The sequence below is a fragment of the Pinus tabuliformis genome, chromosome Q (assembly GCF_031772625.1).
Source record: "Pinus tabuliformis cultivar Carrire ecotype Pingquan chromosome Q, CPIR1, whole genome shotgun sequence".
Taxonomy (NCBI): domain Eukaryota; kingdom Viridiplantae; phylum Streptophyta; class Pinopsida; order Pinales; family Pinaceae; genus Pinus; species Pinus tabuliformis.
Window position 1 is genome coordinate 655788685 of NC_142296.1, and position 21189 is coordinate 655809873.

Consider the following 21189-nt stretch of genomic DNA (forward strand, 5'->3'; position numbering starts at 1 on the left):
TACCGTTGTTTGAGCATTTGTTGGAAATAGATGCATGGAATCATGGAATGAACATATTTCTTCTTCAGATAAAAAGGAATCTGTGCGCGACATGAGTACGTTGTAGTCGTCGATTGTTGGATTTGCATCTCTAATGTTCTGGAGAATGTTCCTGAAAGTAACCTGTGCAATGTCGTCGCCTTGTTGACGAAATATTGTGTCTAATGTGATGACTGTGTTGAAGGTGTTCCACAGTGCGCTTCCGTGGCTCGTCCCTGCATATAGAGGTATGTCTTTGACGGGTGGTAGTTGATCGAGATCACCAACCAATATTATGGAACAACCACCGAAAGGAGTGTTTCTTTGGTGGGGAAATGCCTCGCGAAGACGTTCATCAATATGGCTGAGAAGCTTTGGCCCAATGAAGCTCATTTCATCGATTAGTATGTATCTTATATGCCTGAGTTCTTCTTGGAATTTTGCAAGAGCACTACCTTCTAACGGCATAAGATCCTTTATAGGAAGGTGCAAAGCAGAATGGATTGTCGATGCTTGTATGTTGAAGGCAGCAACCCCTGTAGGGGCGAGGAGCATGATCGGTGAAGGTTCGAGGCTTGCAAGGCCTACGAGCATATCTTTGATGCAATTAATAAGGAGGGATTTTCCCGTACCAGCAGTGCCTTGTATTATCATTCTGAGAGCGGGTAAATAATCCTTCCTAGCAAAATGATTAAAAATAATATTTAGAGCTTTTCTTTGCATCAGAGATAATGTAGTAAGGGCCGGCAGGGTATGTTGATGTGTTTGAAGAATGCGGTGGATGGAGCGGCTATTCTCAATGAATTGTATTGCATTATTTTGTAGATCCAATGGGATAGTGGTATGATTCCAGTTATGGGTGTCATCAAATCCACGAAGACCAAGCATGTCAAGCTCGTTTATTAGAAGCTCATTTGTAGGGTGTAATTGGGAAAGTAATTCCCATTCATTTATTTCCATGGTGTCTGTTGGATTGGCTTCATTCATAGTTGAGGTATCATTTGTGACAGATTCAATATCAGATAGTGTGCGGTGTTGATGCCAAGGATTGTAGAATGGGCGAAATGTTTGCCAATTTGCGATGAATTCTGCAGCAGAATCTCCTATATCTTGTACGATACGGCGAAAAGGTTTGTATAGCATAAGTTCAACCCTGCAAAAGTCAGCGTAGCAAGGTTCTGTTGTGGATGGTATGGAGGAGTAACGTGGTATGACCCGAACAATTGCTTTTGTAGGCCTTTGTTTCCATTTGTTTGTTTTGCGACGAGGATCATATGACCAGGATCTTGCCAACTCTATTAGTGATGTGGACTCTAGGGTAGAAGGGCGCTGGATATATGTATCTATGAAGTGCGGGGATGTAGTGGAGGTGGTGTCCGTTTGTGGAAGGCGCATAAGAATTTTTTGGTTTACATTTAAAGAAATGAATGGCCGACTACATAATGTTAACGGTAATTTTTGCAGCATATGGCAGGTTTCTTGTGCTCCAATGTCACGATCAACAAGGGTTTCTGCAAGAAATTTTCGAAATGCGGATGTTGCTGGGTCAGCAATGGGTGAAGCCAGGACAATTCTACGTAGCATGTCGTGGAAGCTTTCAGATTTTTTTCTGCTTTGGATGTATATTTGGCGATATATTTTTGTACAGCGTGTATGGAGAGTACTGGTTGGCAGTCAACATTTGCACGCCATATAGATAAGATGGTAGGGTTATGGCCATTGAGTCGATCGTCGTTCCGAGCAGGGGTGTATGTTTTTTGGTCATTGGAATCAATGAATAAGGCCGATTTTGGATGTAATTCCCACGGTGCTTTATAACGACATTGGAGTGAGGATCCATTTTTTCTTAGGCACGTGCTTTCTGAGCATTTTGTGTGATGTTCAACACAATTGACGAGCTGTTCATAGTCACTGAAAGGATTGGTTCTGAAGATTTGCGGTGTGGACAACAGGCAAGGGTCTTCAGGATTTGTCCAAGCATTTGGTTGGTTTGAATTCAAAGGAGCACGAGGGTTCCAAGCGGAAATATATTTGTCGAAGAACTGCCTTGCAATATCGACTGCGTCTGTGTCTTCCCAGTTGAGATTCTCCATATCAGGTGCATTTTCTATCCAAAGGAAACCATGGATGTGCGCAGATCCCCTATGTTGCCATTCATACCTAACAAGTATGCGTTTTTGTAAGATAATTTTGCAATAGGTGAGGAATGTTGTTTAGAGTTCTTAGAGGAAAAAAAATGCGGTAGAATGCGTACCTGTACAGTAATATTTTGTATTCAAGTGTTTCTCCAAGATAATCTCACGAAATGCTGTGAATCTATGGTGCATATATAGTGATGTTAAATGTGGGTTAGAGATAATGTTATCATTTCTCCACTTTTGTTGTTTTCCAATATTAGTAGGAAGACATCCGGGCATGACTGCATGAAGATCAGGCCATTTTGTATCAGCTGCACTTAATGTGAAGAAGAATGTCGGGCAACCGAGTTGAGATATCATGTCCATTAGTTCATTTTTAGCTTTGTGCCAAAATGACCTTGTTCCACGTAAAGAGCTACCGAATCGCATGACTTGCTCTGCCAATTGCTCATCTGGAAATTGTTCTAATCGAATGTTCAGATCTTGAATAGATATTGGAAAGTTATCTGTGATGTTTTTTTTCACAAAAATCGACGCTGTTGCTTGACTGCGATGCCGCATCATGAGATTATATATGTAATAACGAAAGCGTGGGTGGCTTCCAAATCTGTTATCGTAGTAACGTATGAGATGAAGTGCATATTCATGTAACTGCACTGCTTTCATTCTTGGCTGATTTGGCATTGCAGCGCCTGTCGGGAAAAGGGCGGGGAAAGCCATAGAGAGTAGACCTTCTGTGTTGTATTCATTGACTGGCGATAAACCAATTGTTGGCCACTCAATTGTAGTATCAGATTGGTGGTTGTAAGCATGCAAATAATGGCGGATTTCTTGGATTTCTGTATTTGTATTGGGTATGATGGGTACGAACGATGATGTTTGGCCAGCGGATGGGTCTGTGAAATCTTCGGTGAGCTCATGGGGTGGTTCAAGTGGAAGGCGAACAGTGGTTTCTGTAGTATTGGAATGGTGAAGGGAGGAGGAGACATCGGTGGGGATTGCTCGTAAGGATGCCAGTGCGTTGGAATCAATACGAACATTCTTATAGTATGGGTCATTGGCCAATTTGTATTCCAATGCAGCGAGAACGCGATGTCTACTGACAATGAAATCATAAGCCTTATGGTCATTACCATGACGCGTGACAATTAGGATGTCCAAGTGCTCAACACGCCGTGGCAACATGTTTGTGATTTTTGTTATGTCTTGAGGAAAACAAATTGTGTGGCCACTATATTTATACTGGCCACCACGTGCATGTGTTACCTGCAGTATAGGGTTAACCCTAGCAATGAGCATTTCTTCTATTTGTGAAAGAGACGTAAGGGCAGCTGGTTGAGGGTCAGGGTCCATGTTGTTTAATAATGAGAAGCGATGACCCTTTGTTTCAGAGGCGCATCTGGAGCAACAATACATGTGGTTGGAATTACGGATATGTATTCCAGGATATGATTCAAGACAAATGGAGCATGGGCATTTAGGTGGAAGTTTATCAAGCTTTGAACGGAAATCTCGATGTGCTTGATCAGTATAAACGTTGCTGAAAGCATGTGCAAAGGAGGGGTTAGGGCAATGAGGCATGGATGTATTTGTTTGAGAGGTTTGCTGAGAAGATAAAGAGTCTGATAATTGCAAGGGAGGATTGTTTTCAGGGTGGGCCATTTCAGACGAGGAAGGTTGGTCACCCTTTTGTTTTTTGTGTTTTTGACATTCTAAGATGTTTTTTTTTGCTTGGTAAAGCTCACGGCGCCGTGCATTTATTCGTTCTTTATTTGTTGCATAGTATCTTCGAGCACGTTCATTATTAGAAGAAGAAGCCATTCGCAAAATTTATGGTACCTATAAGCAAGGGAGGGGAAAAGAAGAATGTTATTTGGAGACAACAACCATGTTATTGTATGAAAGCGAAAGAAGGGTAAAAAATGCAAGCGAAAGCGAAAGAAGGGGAAAAAAAATCTAAGTTCTGAACAGTGCCTTGCGATTTTTTTTATTTGAGAAATGTTTTTGAAAGAACGTATTAGTATTTTTTCTGCATACATGTAGGTAGTTTCATGTGTAAAGCTGATAAAAGGAAAAAAAAAATGTGATTTTGTCTACTAACATAATGCTAGATACAATGGAGAACAAATATTTATTTCAATGGTATATAAGAAAATTTCATAAGAAGACATGCAACAATATATCTTGTAAAGTTGTATTTGTAAAATTGGACAATAGGAATTGCCAAAAACCAAGGAACACATTCTGCAATATTTATCTACTTGCAGGGATTTAAAGGTTTTCTTATGTTATAAAATCCTAGGCAAATGTGGGTGCCCCAGCAAATAAAAATGTTTACCATAATACCCACTTACTATTAAGCATTGTCTCCAAAGGAACTTGAACAATATGATAAAAGACTGATCTTTTACTTCTATAATATACATAATGTTAAATATATGAAAAACACTTTCTGCTTTCAAGTAAGACTCTATAGTTGCTGAGTGGCTAATGTACAATTGATGGAAGAGGATTTTCTATCATGGTCCATGGATGAAATAGAAATGAAGCAAAAACTCGGAAAAGAGATTAAGGTTGTTACCGGAGTTGAAGCAATACAGAGAATGTCCAGAAATGTCCTTCAACGATGAAAGTTGAACAGCAACTACAAATTAGTTTGCAACTGCTTCACATATAGTAAAAAATGGATATTGTCAGATAAAGGTAGGGAGAAATTCAATAACAAAACAGAGATTAAATTACATGCAAGATGATCCGAGAACAAGTAGTTTAATATCATCTTTTAATATAATTTGATGGTTAAAAAAATATGTTGCATCATTCAAAACTTATCAATTCAAATTTACAGATAGAATATGCATGACTTTGCACACTAAAAATAGAATATGTATAACTTTGCAAACTTAAATAGTGATTTCAGAAGTAAAATATATAAATACATTTTATGAGTCAAATTACTTCCAAAGTTAAGAAGATTGGATCTCGTTACAAGAACTTCCAGCCACCTTGTTGTAAGACCTTCATATTAAAAAACATTTTACCCTACTTATACTCTGTAATTGAGAGTATAGCTAGAATATAAGGTTGTACTTCGTTACATGGGAAATATATATATATATATATATATATATATATATATATATATATATATATATATATATATATATATGCACATCAAAGCCTGATTGAATAACCTGAGAGCATAGTTCAAAACACCAAGTTGAAGCCTAGATTTATATTTAATGTTGCACAAATTTGGCAGAAAGCATAGGATAAACCACTGACAAAGTTAACAAAGGCTGATTGAATAACCTGAGAGCATAGTTCAAAACACCAAGGTGAAGCCTAGATTTATATTTAATGTTGCACAAATTTGGCAGAAAGCATAGGATAAACCACTGACAAAGTTAACAAAGCCTGATTGAATAACCTGAGAGCATAGTTCAAAACACCAAGTTGAAGCCTAGATTTATATTTAATGTTGCACAAATTTGGCAGAAAGCATAGGATAAACCACTGACAAAGTTAACAAAGCCTGATTGAATAACCTGAGAGCATAGTTCAAAACACCAAGTTGAAGCCTAGATTTATATTTAATGTTGCACAAATTTGGCAGAAAGCATAGGATAAACCACTGACAAAGTTAACAAGATTGGATCTCGTTACAAGAACTTCCAGCCACCTTGTTGTAAGACCTTCATATTTAAAAACATTTTACCCTACTTATACTCTGTAATTGAGAGTATAGCTAGAATATAAGGTTGTACTTCGTTACATGGGAAATATATATATATGCACATCAAAGCCTGATTGAATAACCTGAGAGCATAGTTCAAAACAGAGTCCTCAAAGAGATTTTGTTTAGTAAAAGGATGTATTCGTATGGTTTTGGTAGGGGATGTAATCAAAAGATACATATTTAGGCAATCCTAAAAAGCCTGGGTAATCTAATAAGACAAAAACTCCACAGGGAGAATGGCATGGTAAGATTGATGTATTCAAATTGTTTGGTAAGGGATGTATATAAAAAACATATGGGTAGACATAGCCTCAAAAATCTATAAAGACTGTATACATTAGTTCCGGAACAACCCCAACATAAGCTGTCACAGTTGATTGTGTAAATGGACAGCTTCTGTGTGAACAACAGCTATTGTTTGCATCTCATTAGGTTCAGTGATATTAGTGTGTGTAATCACCATCGCTCTGAGAGTTTTTTGGAGAAATCTTGAAGCCTAGTGAACAAATCTTGAACCAGAAGTAGAAGAAGTACCTTTTGGGGCAGACCTTGGGTTAACTTTTGGAGCAACATTGTAGCTTGTCTTGAAGCAGACTTGGAGATGGTATTATGGTGGCAATAGGTGCCAACAGAAATCATGAAATTGTTAATGCTATTTGATTCAACCTAACAGTGATGTGCTATCAAACTCCTCCAACTGAAATGCATGCTTGAAGACGTCAATTCACAAGTTTTACATGCAATAGTAGAACATAACCATATGCATAGCCTAGCCATTGAATAGAATTCAATGTAACAATGATGTGCTATCAAACTCCAGCTGAAATGAGTGCTTGAAGATGTCAATTCACATATTTTACATGCAAAAGCAGAAAATAACCATATGCATAGTCTAGCCACTGAAAAGAGAATGCAAAATAAAACACAATATATAAGTAACCCGTAATTCACGAGGAACACTATAATATTTCTTTAACTGTCATAACTCCCAAGGTATAAAAACATAAATTAATGCAGATAACAGGCCAGCTAACCATAGTAATATGTCATATCAAGAAGTTGCTGGAATCATGCCCACATTGGGAGAGGGCTCTTTATCCTCAAGGTTCTATGCCTCCATCCATAACTTGCAGGTTTAGGATCAGTCACAATGGATTTTCATCCATAGCTTCCTTCTTGGACTCTTCACATCACTCTAGCTCAGAAATGGCTAGAAGGATGGTCAAAATTTATCAAACTGGGGAACTTTTGAGCCCTGGAGTACAAACCAGCAACTTCGCCTCTCTTGATGTTCACAAAAAGCTTGGCCTACCCTATGCTGAGGCCAACACAGGGCAATGATTACCAGAAGCTCTAGGATGAGAAGAATGCATCTCCAAAAGCCTGATTGAATAACCTGAGAGTATAGTTCAAAACAGAGTCCTCAAAGAGATTTTGTTTAGTAAAAGGATGTATTCGTATGGTTAGACCGTCATTTTGAAAAATTAAGGTAATTAGGTCATTTTAAAGAATAGGATAAACACTGTACCCGAGGGTCATTTTGAAAAAATTGGGTCCATAAATTCTGAAGAAAACAGCCCTGAAATGGACAACCCAACATTACGGATTTTCCGGAGGTCGTTTTGTACTATTATTCTGTCAATAAAACAGAGTAACCATATCTGTTTAAATAAAATTTAACGCCCCGAAAGAGGAGGGAATTTTTATCATATGTCTTAAAACAAATGATTCTTCGTAAGTCTTGCACATTAACACAATATTTGCTGATAGGTTTACTTGAAAAGCCGGGGATAATACAAGAAAATTCCTGGGAAAGAACCCGGGCTGCGAGGAAAAAACACAATCATGTACAGAAACCAAAAAATCATAATCACGCGAACCATCCTAGTCATGAAATGCATATACAGAAACTAAGAGATCATAATAATTAGCGTCGTATGGCCTAACGCACATAGACATCCGTTCATAAGCTCTAAGAAAAAGTTTCAATGGTTGCCTTACATACTACAATGAAATACAGTAGCAGGATCATGACAGGTGGTAAATAAACGGACACATAGTGAAGGCAAAGCAGGATTAAGGAAGAGGAAAGGGGCAGGTCACCGAAGAGGAAATGGTGCGAGAAAGGTGGTGAAGAAGAACGTATGCTGTGAGCAAGACAATAAGGATCCAATTTCAAATATGTATGCCGTGAGCAAGACAATAAGGATCCAATTTATTTGAAAAAGGAAAAATGTGGAAAACCATGTGAATTTCAATACATGGGCAATGAGGCCAACACAGGGAAATGATTACCAGAAGCTCTAGGATGAGAAGAATGCATCGGCAAGCACTCATCTATGGGGACTATACTCATGGTGCAGGGCACACTGTTCTAGTTATCCAAAGCTCAAAAAAATGCGCCACTTCCAAGCCCACCTTCCTTGCTTGAGCATGGATCTGTGGATATAGATGGGCACATATTAGGGATATTGTCAGATAAAGGTAGGGAGAAATTCAATAACAAAACAGAGATTAAACTACATGCAAGATGATCTGAGAACAAGTAGTTTAATATCATCTTTTAATGTAATTTGATGGTTAAAAAAATATGTTGCATCATTCAAAAGTTATCAATTCAAATTTACAGATTTCTGTCAATAAAACAGAGTCGCCATATCTGTTTAAATAAAATTTAACGCCCTGAAAGAGGAGGGAATTTTTATCGTATGTCTTAAAACAAATGATTCTTCGTAAGTCTTGCACATTAACACAATATTTGTTGATAGGCTTACTTGAAAAGCCGAGGATAATACAAGAAAATTCCTGGGAAAGAACCCGGGCTGTGAGGAAAAAACACAATCATGCACAGAAACCAAAAAATCATAATGACGCGAACCATCCTAGCCATGAAATGTATATACAGAAACTAAGAGATCATAATAATTAGCGTAGTATGGCCTAACGCACATAGACATCCGTTCATAAGCTCTAAGAAAAAGCTTCAATGGTTGCCTTACATACTACAATGAAATACAGTAGCAGGATCATGACAGGTGGTAAATAAACGGACACATAGTGAAGGCAAAGCAGGATTAAGGAAGAGGAAAGGGGCAGGTCACCGAAGAGGAAATGGTGCGAGACAGGTGGTGAAGAAGAACGTATGCTGTGAGCAAGACAATAAGGATCCTATTTCAAATACGTATGCCGTGAGCAAGACAATAAGGATCCAATTTATTTGAAAAAGGAAAAATGTGGAAAACCATGTGAATTTCAATACATGGGCAATGAGGCCAACACAGGGCAATGATTAAAGGTTGTACTTCGTTACATGGGAAATACATATATATGCACATCAAAGCCTGATTGAATAACCTGAGAGCATAGTTCAAAACACCAAGTTGAAGCCTAGATTTATATTTAATGTTGCACAAATTTGGCAGAAAGCATAGGATAAACCACTGACAAAATATTATTTACTTAGTTTAGTAATAACCTGAGAGCATAGTTCAAAACAGAGTCCTCAAAGAGATTTTGTTTAGTAAAAGGATGTATTCGTATGGTTTTGGTAGGGGATGTAATCAAAAGAAACATATTTAGGCAATCCTAAAAAGCCTGGGTAATCTAATAAGACAAAAACTCCACAGGGAGAATGGCATGGTAAGATTGATGTATTCAAATTGTTTGGTAAGGGATGTATATAAAAAACATATGGGTAGACATAGCCTCAAAAATCTATAAAGACTGTATACATTAGTTCCGGAACAACCCCAACATAAGCTGCACAGTTGATTGTGTAAATGGATAGCTTCTGTGTGAACAACAGCTATTGTTTGCATCTCATTAGGTTCAGTGATATTAGTGTGTGTAATCACCATCGCTCTGAGAGTTTTTTGGAGAAATCTTGAAGCCTAGTGAACAAATCTTGAACCAGAAGTAGAAGAAGTACCTTTTGGGGCAGACCTTGGGTTAACTTTTGGAGCAACATTGTAGCCTCTCTTGAAGCAGACTTGGAGATGGTAGTATGGTGCCAATAGGTGCCAACAGAAATCATGAAATTGTTAATGCTATTTGATTCAACCTAACAGTGATGTGCTATCAAACTCCTCGTTACATGGGAAATATATATATATGCACATCAAAGCCTGATTGAATAACCTGAGAGCATAGTTCAAAACACCAAGTTGAAGCCTAGATTTATATTTAATGTTGCACAAATTTGGCAGAAAGCATAGGATAAACCACTAACAAAATATTATTTACTTAGTTTAGTAACTTTATATTTCAAGATGCACAATTACACTAACCAACAGCTAGACAACTAATTTTTGTATTTCCTACCAAAAGAAAATTTAATTACAGTTGTTGGGCCGCTACTGTCAAGTTATCCCATGACAAAGTGCAAGAACAATTAGATATGTGCTATCAAACTCCAGCTGAAATGAGTGCTTGAAGATGTCAATTCACATATTTTACATGCAAAAGCAGAAAATAACCATATGCATAGTCTAGCCACTGAAAAGAGAATGCAAAATAAAACACAATATATAAGTAACCCGTAATTCACGAGGAACACTATAATATTTCTTTAACTGTCATAACTCCCAAGGCATAAAAACATAAATTAATGCAGATAACAGGCCAGCTAACCATAGTAATATGTCATATCAAGAAGTTGCTGGAATCATGCCCACATTGGGAGAGGGCTCTTTATCCTCAAGGTTCTATGCCTCCATCCATAACTTGTAGGTTTAGGATCAGTCACAATGGGTTTTCATCCATAGCTTCCTTCTTGGACTCTTCACATCACTCTAGCTCAGAAATGGCTAGAAGGATGGTCAAAATTTATCAAACTGGGGAACTTTTGAGCAACTTCGCCTCTCTTGATGTTCACAAAAAGCTTGGCCTACCCTATGCTGAGGCCAACACAGGGCAATGATTACCAGAAGCTCTAGGATGAGAAGAATGCATCGGCAAGCACTCATCTATGGGGACTATACTGATGGTGCAGGGTACACTGTTCTAGTTATCCAAAGCTCAAAAAAATGCGCCACGTCCAAGCCCACCTTCCTTGCTTGAGCATGGATCTGTGGATATAGATGGGCACATATTAGGGACCCATCATGCCAGTTAAGTTATGTTCATTGGTAACCGAACACTCATTTCTTGTTTCCAAGAGATAATATATAATTCCAACTCAAAAGTCTAATCCACTGCCATGTTGTGTGAAATTCCAAGGCCAATGGGAGAGAATCTCCAAAAGCCTGATTGAATAACCTGAGAGCATAGTTCAAAACAGAGCCCTCAAAGAGATTTTGTTTAGTAAAAGGATGTATTCGTATGGTTAGACCGTCATTTTGAAAAATTAAGGTAATTAGGTCATTTTAAAGAATAGGATAAACACTGTACCCGAGGGTCATTTTGAAAAAATTGGGTCCATAAATTCTGAAGAAAATAGCCCTGAGATGGACAACCCAACGTTACGAATTTTCCGGAGGTCGTTTTGTACTATTATTCTGTCAATAAAACAGAGTCGCCATATCTGTTTAAATAAAATTTAACGCCCCGAAAGAGGAGGGAATTTTTATCGTATGTCTTAAAACAAATGATTCTTCGTAAGTCTTGCACATTAACACAATATTTGCTGATAGGCTTACTTGAAAAGCCGGGGATAATACAAGAAAATTCCTGGGAAAGAACCCGGGCTGCGAGGAAAAAACACAATCATGTACAGAAACCAAAAAATCATAATCACGCGAACCATCCTAGCCATGAAATGTATATACAGAAACTAAGAGATCATAATAATTAGCGTAGTATGGCCTAACACACATAGACATCCGTTCATAAGCTCTAAGAAAAAGTTTCAATGGTTGCCTTACATACTACAATGAAATACAGTAGCAGGATCATGACAGGTGTTAAATAAACGGACACATAGTGAAGGCAAAGCAGGATTAAGGAAGAGGAAATGGGCAGGTCACCGAAGAGGAAATGGTGCGAGACAGGTAGTGAAGAAGAACGTATGCTGTGAGCAAGACAATAAGGATCCAATTTCAAATATGTATGCCGTGAGCAAGACAATAAGGATCCAATTTATTTGAAAAAGGAAAAATGTGGAAAACCATGTGAATTTCAATGCATGGGCAATGAGGCCAACACAGGGCAATGATTAAAGGTTGTACTTCGTTACATGGGAAATATATATATATGCACATCAAAGCCTGATTGAATAACCTGAGAGCATAGTTCAAAACACCAAGTTGAAGCCTAGATTTATATTTAATGTTGCACAAATTTGGCAGAAAGCATAGGATAAACCACTGACAAAATATTATTTACTTAGTTTAGTAATAACCTGAGAGCATAGTTCAAAACAGAGTCCTCAAAGAGATTTTGTTTAGTAAAAGGATGTATTCGTATGGTTTTGGTAGGGGATGTAATCAAAAGATACATATTTAGGCAATCCTAAAAAGCCTGGGTAATCTAATAAGACAAAAACTCCACAGGGAGAATGGCATGGTAAGATTGATGTATTCAAATTGTTTGGTAAGGGATGTATATAAAAAACATATGGGTAGACATAGCCTCAAAAATCTATAAAGACTGTATACATTAGTTCCGGAACAACCCCAACATAAGCTGCACAGTTGATTGTGTAAATGGACAGCTTCTGTGTGAACAACAACTATTGTTTGCATCTCATTAGGTTCAGTGATATTAGTGTGTGTAATCACCATCGCTCTGAGAGTTTTTTGGAGAAATCTTGAAGCCTAGTGAACAAATCTTGAACCAGAGGTAGAAGAAGTACCTTTTGGGGCAGACCTTGGGTTAACTTTTGGAGCAACATTATAGCCTCTCTTGAAGCAGACTTGGAGATGGTAGTATGGTGCCAATAGGTGCCAACAGAAATCATTAAATTGTTAATGCTATTTGATTCAACCTAACAGTGATGTGCTATCAAACTCCTCGTTACATGGGAAATATATATATATATATATATATATATATATATATATATATATATGCACATCAAAGCCTGATTGAATAACCTGAGAGCATAGTTCAAAACACCAAGTTGAAGCCTAGATTTATATTTAATGTTGCACAAATTTGGCAGAAAGCATAGGATAAACCACTGACAAAATATTATTTACTTAGTTTAGTAACTTTATATTTCAAGATGCACAATTACACTAACCAACAGCTAGACAACTAATTTTTGTATTTCCTACCAAAAGAAAATTTAATTACAGTTGTTGGGGCGCTACTGTCAAGTTATCCCATGACAAAGTGCAAGAACAATTAGATATGTGCTATCAAACTCCAGCTGAAATGAGTGCTTGGAGATGTCAATTCACATATTTTACATGCAAAAGCAGAAAATAACCATATGCATAGTCTAGCCACTGAAAAGAGAATGCAAAATAAAACACAATATATAAGTAACCCGTAATTCACGAGGAACACTATAATATTTCTTTAACTGTCATAACTCCCAAGGCATAAAAACATAAATTAATGCAGATAACAGGCCAGCTAACCATAGTAATATGTCATATCAAGAAGTTGCTGGAATCATGCCCACATTGGGAGAGGGCTCTTTATCCTCAAGGTTCTATGCCTCCATCCATAACTTGCAGGTTTAGGATCAGTCACAATGGATTTTCATCCATAGCTTCCTTCTTGGACTCTTCACATCACTCTAGCTCAGAAATGGCTAGAAGGATGGTCAAAATTTATCAAACTGGGGAACTTTTGAGCAATTTCGCCTCTCTTGATGTTCACAAAAAGCTTGGCCTACCCTATGCTGAGGCCAACACAGGGCAATGATTACCAGAAGCTCTAGGATGAGAAGAATGCATCGGCAAGCACTCATCTATGGGGACTATACTCATGGTGCAGGGCACACTGTTCTAGTTATCCAAAGCTCAAAAAAATGCGCCACTTCCAAGCCCACCTTCCTTGCTTGAGCATGGATCTGTGGATATAGATGGGCACATATTAGGGACCCATCATGCCAGTTAAGTTATGTTCATTGGTAACCGAACACTCATTTCTTGTTTCCAAGAGATAATATATAATTCCAACTCAAAAGTCTAATCCACTGCCATGTTGTGTGAAATTCCAAGGCCAATGGGAGAGAATCTCCAAAAGCCTGATTGAATAACCTGAGAGCATAGTTCACAACAGAGCCCTCAAAGAGATTTTGTTTAGTAAAAGGATGTATTCGTATGGTTAGACCGTCCTTTTGAAAAATTAAGGTAATTAGGTCATTTTAAAGAATAGGATAAACACTGTACTCGAGGGTCATTTTGAAAAAATTGGGTCCATAAATTTTGAAGAAAACAACCCTGAGATGGACAACCCAACATTACGGATTTTCCGGAGGTCGTTTTGTACTATTATTCTGTCAATAAAACAGAGTCGCCATATCTGTTTAAATAAAATTTAACGCCCCGAAAGAGGAGGGAATTTTTATCGTATGTCTTAAAACAAATGATTCTTCGTAAGTCTTGCACATTAACACAATATTTGCTGATAGGCTTACTTGAAAAGCCGGGGATAATACAAGAAAATTCCTGGGAAAGAACCCGGGTTGCGAGGAAAAAACACAATCATGTACAGAAACCAAAAAATCATAATCACGCGAACCATCCTAGTCATGAAATGCATATACAGAAACTAAGAGATCATAATAATTAGCGTAGTATGGCCTAACGCACATAGACATCCGTTCATAAGCTCTAAGAAAATGTTTCAATGGTTGCCTTACATACTACAATGAAATACAGTAGCAGGATCATGACAGGTGGTAAATAGCAGGATTATGTGTGCAGAAGAAGAGCATCCCTCTATCTCGTGTTGGAAAATTGATTAATCAATGCATGATACCCTTCAAATTGACCGGATAGAGAGTTCATACCTTGGAGGACTTGGATCATAACTGGATACTTGACAAACCCAGAAAGCATGTAAGCTTATAGAAGAGACAACTATGTAGTATGAACAACAGGAAAACGTAAACGATTAGGGTTTGATAGCTGTGGGTCGAACCTTAAATAGCTACTAATCCACTGAATCATGGAGGCCAAATAATAAAACTGTCGACAAAGAAAGACATGAAGAGTCTCTGCGAAGAGTCTCATCGCCAGCAGGCAGTCTCTGCGAAGGCAGCAGAAGAGTCTCATCGCCAGCAGGCAGCCTATGCGACGGCAGCAGAAGAGTCTCATCGCCAGCAGGCCAGGCCTGGCTTTTCATGGCCCATTACCATGGGAAAATACGATTTTTCTATGAATAAAACAGATTAAACGAATGGCAGAAAACACTCCAATCATCTAACACACAAAATCAATGGCTCCCGATTGCACACGTCACATTTTAGGGATGTCTTTCTTAGAAGGAACGCCTTACGACGTAATAATAAAAAATGTATAAATAATATAAATCAAAATTTCACTTTAAATTTTTCACAAATTCCAATATCAAAAAATAAAAAAAAATCACACTAAAAACAATTCAAAAGTAACCTTTTTCAAACCCATATTTTTGGATGTGCTCTTTTGTATTTTATCTAGAGAGTGTAACGTGTTCATAGCGGTATCATATGAACAATGAAGTTTCAAGATGTTAAACATAGGCTCGTTTAAGATAGCGTCATCTAAACTTTAACAATTAAATAGCGTCATTTCAATTCAATGGTTAACCATTAAATAAACTAGTAGTTGATGGCTATATTTTGTCATGAGATGTGATCTCATAAAATAATTTAACTTTATTGTATAGGACCAGGTGATGTGATTTATAAAAGACATTTAAATATATAAATATAAGATTATAAATCATCGATGATTGTTTAAATATATATATATATTTTTAATAATTATTGAAGGCTGGTTATTCCACTCCATAGGAAAAAAAAAGTCAATCCATTTCGAGATTACTTGTTATTTGGACATTATCCTTTTCAAATTATAAATAATATTTAATGATATAGTGTCAATTAATTATTTAATAATATTATTATTATAGATATCATTTAAAAAGAAAAAAAAATCCTAAAACTGATTTAAAGTTGAGTGATATTTTTATTTTTTTTATTATGTTTATTTTGATATCTTTACAGTATGGTTTTGGTTTTCTGTCTTTACATAAGTATTATAAATTTCACGTAATTTTTTTTTATTAATGGAAATTTATACAGAAATTTACAAAATAACAAAAAAACAGGTGTCATTTGAAAAGATAGATATATGATAACATAAATTTATCTTAATTCTAGATCTACCAAGTTTTGCAAGGGATCAAATCTCTTGAGATGTAAATCTTTCCTCAAGTTTTGATCCATTTAAACACTTGGTAGATCCCAAGTTAAGATAGACCTATGCTGGTTTACATAACAAAAAAATTATAGTTATTGTTTTTTACTTTGACAAAACTTAACTCACATCGAAAACATTTTTAACTATGATATCAATTTACTTAATTTATATATCTGAAATAGTAATTATTTTTTACTTTGATAAATTTTAGTTCACACCCACAAGAACTTAATGGTTCAGGCAACATTTTACTTTTGTAAATGTTCCAATTTCATGCAACATTTTACACATAATAAGAGTTGGATTTACTTTGTAAACATTCCAATTTCATACAATAATTTAGACGTAATAATCACTTGTGTTTAATCAATTTCAAGTTTTAGCAAATAATCTTATATGATTTTTTACATAAAAAACATTTTTTTGTGTAATGTAGATAGCGAGAGATCAAAGCAAACCAAAATGAGGAATGAGCTCTTGGAAAATTTTATCGCTGAATGAGTTTGTTATCCTAGTGTTATAAAGCAAGACAAAATTTATAAACAAATAATCTTATTTCAATATTTTAGTTTACAATTTCTTTTAAAGAACAAACATACTTAAACATATTTGACCTTCCTTATACTTCTTTTGTTTTATTAAATTTTATTCATACTTAATTTAATTTTTTTTGATACTTAATATTATTTATATATGATTCTTAGTTAAAAAATTTAATTAATTCAATATATTTAATATTATTTTTTATTTTAATACTTAATAACATCTTCCTAATGCAATAAATTTTCAAAAATAATTATTAAAATTAAATAATGCATTATATTATAATAATGATTGTCATTGGTCGAAGAAGAAGGGAAGGCCATGTATTAAGAGTTGTTGATGGTTTAAAGAAGGCGGGAATTTGATGAGAGATTTTCAAAATGATCCTAACAATTAAACAATATATTACATTAATGATTATGCTTAATCTAAAGAGGTGGAAAGGAAATTGATAATAGTTTACGGAGATGGGGATGTAATGGGAAATATTCAAAATGGCAATTATAATTAAACAATGCATTAGATTAATGATTGCCATTGGTTTAAAAGTTGGGAGAGCAATGGATTAATAATTATAAATGATTAAATGGAGGTGGGAACATGGAAGACTTCATCATTCTTGTGAATGGAAGAAATTTACTTTAATTCTCAGGAAAAAAGGTGGAATCACAAGCATCTTAATAATATCTATATTGTTTATATAAATTTTAAAAGCGTGAAGATATATGTAAGGCATACTTTTCTTTTTATTAATATAAAAGTGTCAGTGAAAAACAAGTTTATACTAATTTATTTTTATTATTATATTTTAAATATTAATAATTTATAATATTATAAATATATATTTTATAGTAATTTATATAAATTAAATTAAATTTATCTTAAAAATAAAAATTTAATTTTATAGTTTCCTTTTAAGGTTATTAAATGTTTGTTTTCACTATTATTAAATTTTTTTAATTTTTTGTTTTTTAAGCCTAAAAACAAAGGAAAAGGAAAAGGAAAAGCAAAGGAAATATAATTTATTTCAAGATTTTTTCTTCTTGGGTTGATACTTAAAAAATAATAATAATTAAGTAATTTTTTTTTTTTTGGTTAATAAACTGAGAAAATTTATTATGTTGAGAGGTATTTTACAATTCAAGAGATATACATAATATAAAATTGTATGTTAACAATTTTAGATGTCAGAATATATATATATATATATATACACACACACACACACACACTTCATGGCTATGCAACTACGGCATCGATTTTTTGCAATGGGTTTTACTTCATCGGATTTCATGTCCTTCTAACACATTGAAGTTGTCCTCAAACTTTGCAGGGGGTGGGGTTTTCGTTCGGATTTTTTGGGACTTTTTTTGTCATTGTCAGGACATTCCTCTCTCTTTAGACTGAAGGGGCCAAGTTTTGATATATTAAAGGTTTAAATTTCTCGAATGGTGGGGGAGTCCTCTGGGGGTGGGCTAGAAGGCCCCTTAGTGCATGCATGAGGACAAACGAAATCCTCCAGATTACTACTTTCTTCCTGACATTGAGAAATTCTTTCACAATCCTTTTCCATGGCTCTCCCCCCAAACTTGAAAAAACCTGTCTCTCCTTGGGAAATGACATTGAGATCAACTGTGTAGTGAGTCTTTCAGCCAGGGCCCTGATGGGAAAATTCCATTATATTTCTCTCTTGAAGGAACAAATCCTGACCTGGTTATCTATTCACTAGAAGCCTCTGATAGGTTATTGCCCTACTTTCAGTCTCTCGGTAAACAACTGGATACATTTCCATTTCTTGGACAAGGAGGATTTGTTGACCATCTCGCTTCATGCTTGGGTCATAGGTTGTGGGTTTCTTTGGCTTCAAAGATGGCATATTGGTTTCAATTTTCTCACTGCAAAACCTAAGTCCCACTATTTGTGGTTGAAGTTGGTTGGTTTCCCGTTAGAATTTTGGACAAGGCCCATCATCATGAAGGTGGAAAATTGTATAGGGAGATTTATCTTCTTTGAGGAAAAGTCTTTAATGGCCTTTAATAAATGTATCATATGGGTCTTGGTGGAAATGGACATTCAAAAAGGTTTACCTGTGGAAATGGATATCACCTTATGCGAAGTTACATTTACTCAGAAATTGAACTATTGGAAAGTGCCGTTTTGTTGCCCGATATGCCATCAAATAGGTAATTTAAAAGGCACATGCAACTCTTACACTCTGAAAAATATTACAAATGTCTCTCAAGATACAAAGGTTTTGTGACCCTCCCATAAAATCACAATGACTTCTGATGATATCCTTTCGATAAGAGATTTGAGAAAGTAGTAGAAGCGGGTTTACATAGGTCAGATGAACTTGAAAATGCGTCCCTGATCAAAATAACATCACAAAATGTAGTAGATCTGGAACTTGTTTCCTATGAGGATTCCACTCCCAATCTCTTCGAAAAGTGCAGAAGATCATCTTCCCAGCCAGCAGACTCTTCAGACATTCTGCAACCTCTCTCTGGTAAGTTGTTCCGAATTCTTACACTAGATGATGTTCAATTACTAGATAGCCTTGCAAATTTAGTCTCATCACAGTTGGAGCCTACCATTAGTAATGAACTATAATCCTTGTATCTTCTCTCTGTAACTCGATCCAGTTTACATCAGCCTCACCAACCTATCCTAAAACCCCTTTCTCTCCCTCACCATAACCTTACTCTGTTCTCCTCTGGCTTTGCTAGACCCTATATTTTCAGCTCCAAATGGCAAGATACCAACTCCTTAGCTATCTATAACTCTATTGAAAGCCTTACATATCACCATTATTCTTCAGCGCTTAATCTCCAACCTATTCCTACCTTCCCAATCGAGTGGTCAAATTGCCCATGGCAAGACAAATACTATTCGTTCGTTAATAATGTCGCTATTCGAAAGAAACGTCCAAACAAGAAGGACCAGAATATAGATCCTTATGTGTAGGGTGATACCCAATTGACCAATCTTCTAGTTCAGAAATTACTCAGGCCCTTAGAGAACTACAACCCTCGTCCCTATTTTTGGGATGATTTTAATGCCGCTAAATCTCAGAGGAGCTGGGGGTCCTCCTAAAATCAGAACCCTACGGAGAGTGATGTCCATACATTGTCCCTCCAGTTTCCTTCAAGAAACTATGGTTGATGCAATTAAATCTAGAGAATCCTTGCAAAACTTATGTCTAGATAGGTGTATCAATGCAGTTGATGCAGATGGTCAGTCTAGGGGTCTGACTATTCTGTGGAACCCAAAGGACGCGCTTCTAAGACCTTTCTCCTCCCTGGAAGGAATTGTCCTAGAAGGGCACCTTATAGGTATGACCAACCCCATAGTCCTAGTCAACTGCTATGGTCCCTACTCAAAGAGGGAGGCTTTCTGGAACATCATGTAATCTAGTGTATTATTGAGGGATAAATACTTGATTCTTATGGGGGACCTAAACTTCAGTACCTCTGCCAAAGAGATATGGGGTCAGAAAGTGTGGCCTGATCAAACGGACACTATTGTCTCAAAATGGGTACTCTAGCCCAAAAAGACAAAATAAACATGAAAAAACAGGTTGAAAGCGAAAAGTGTTGATGTTGGAATAACAATTTTATTTTTATTTTTATTTATTTATTTATTTATTTATTTTCAAGGTATATTGTCAACATTTTTTAAAAATGACTGTAAGAACCAAATTTTTTTGTGCAAAAAAAAACTTGAAAACGAAAAGAGTTGATGTTGGAATAACGTCTTTTTTTTTGTACATTTTCAACATTTTTTAATAATGATGTTAAAAATAAAATATCATGACTCTGAAAAGCTTTAAATTTCCAAGGATTTTCAAGCATGACATTAAATATAAGATATCACGTCTTTGAAAAGCCTTAAAATTCCAACAATTTTTAGGCATGACATTGAATTTAAATATCACGTATTTGAAAACTTTAAAATTCCAACAATTTTCAGGCATGGTGCTAAGAAAAAATACTTATAACTATTTTCAACCCTAACATTAAAGATAACATATCACGACTTAGAAAAACATTAAAATCTTGACAATTTTTTAACCATGGAATTAAAACCAAAGATTATGACTACAAAACAATATTAAGTTTTCAAAATATTTCAAGCATGACATTATGGAAAAATTTTATGATTTTTTTTTTTAAATGAACACTTTAATAAAAGAGTTATTATACCAATAGTAATTTTTTTTAAAATGCTAAATGTATGGCGATTTTAAAATATTAGCCTAAGACAATTTGATACATTGCAAAATAAAAATAAAAAAATCAACCATCAAATTGACACAAAGTGTAGGTGAACTCGACCCATTGTAATGAAAACTTAAAGACCAACTATGAAATTGACACCTTATGGGGGAAGATTTGATTCATTATAATGAAAAATTTAAAATCAACTATCAATTTGCGCATAATGGGATCAG